Raw genomic sequence first — 1007 nt, 5'->3', positions numbered from 1 at the left:
TAGCCTGAGCCAAGGAGACCTAGGGTTCTCCTATTCCATCCTGTAATGTTTTCAGCGTGTCTGCTTTGACTCTGAGGTCTTTGATCCATTTGAAGTTGATTCTGTTGCAGGGTGATATATAAGGTTCTAGTTTTAGTCTTCTACAAGTAGTTAACCAATTTTGCCAGCACCATTTACTGAATATACTGTCTTTCTTCCATTCTATTATTTTAGCTCCCTTATCGAAGATTTGTTGCCTATAGATCTGTAGGTTCATTTCTGGGTTTTCAATTCTATTCCATTGGTCCTGAGGTCTGTTCTTATGCTAGTACCATGCTCTTTTGATTAGTATGGCTTTATAAGAGAGTTTGAAATTTGGTATTGATATTCCACCAGCAATGTTATTTCCGTTGAGGAGCATTTTTGCTATTTGGAGTCTTTTATTGTTCCATATGAATTTTTGGATTGCCTCTTCTATTTCCTTGAAGAATCAGGTTGGAATTTTTATAAGTATCGTATTGAATTTGTAGATCGCCTAGGAAAGTATTGCCATTTTCTGGATATTAATCTTTAAAATCCAGGAGCATGGGAGGATTTGCCATTTTCTAAGTTCTGTTTTGATTTCCTTTTTCAAGATTTTAAAGTTTTCATCATAGAGGTTCTACACTTCTTGGTTAAATTAATTCCCAGGTATTTTATTTTTTGAGAGGCTATTACAAATGGAGTTGCATTTCTAATTTGAGCCACACTTTTCTCATTGTTGGCATACAGAAAAGCCATTGATTTTGGGGGATTAATTTTATACCCTGCTACTTTACCAAAGTTTTGAATCAGCTTGAATAATTTGGGAGTGGGGTGTACAGGATTCTTTAAATACAAGATCATGTAATCTGCAAAGAGGGAGAGTTTTATTTTTTCTTTCCCTATTTGGATCCCCTTTATGTTTGCATCTTGTCTTATTGCTGTAGCGAGGCATTCTAATACTAGGTTGAAGAGAAGTGGAGAGAGTGGACATCTTTTCTTGTTCC

This window comes from Dipodomys merriami, unplaced genomic scaffold (assembly GCF_024711535.1).
Source record: "Dipodomys merriami isolate MVZ:Mamm:240054 unplaced genomic scaffold, mDipMer1.0.p SCAF_506, whole genome shotgun sequence".
Taxonomy (NCBI): Eukaryota; Metazoa; Chordata; class Mammalia; order Rodentia; family Heteromyidae; genus Dipodomys; species Dipodomys merriami.
The sequence above is the reverse complement of the archived record's forward strand: the minus strand, read 5'-3'. Positions refer to the sequence as shown.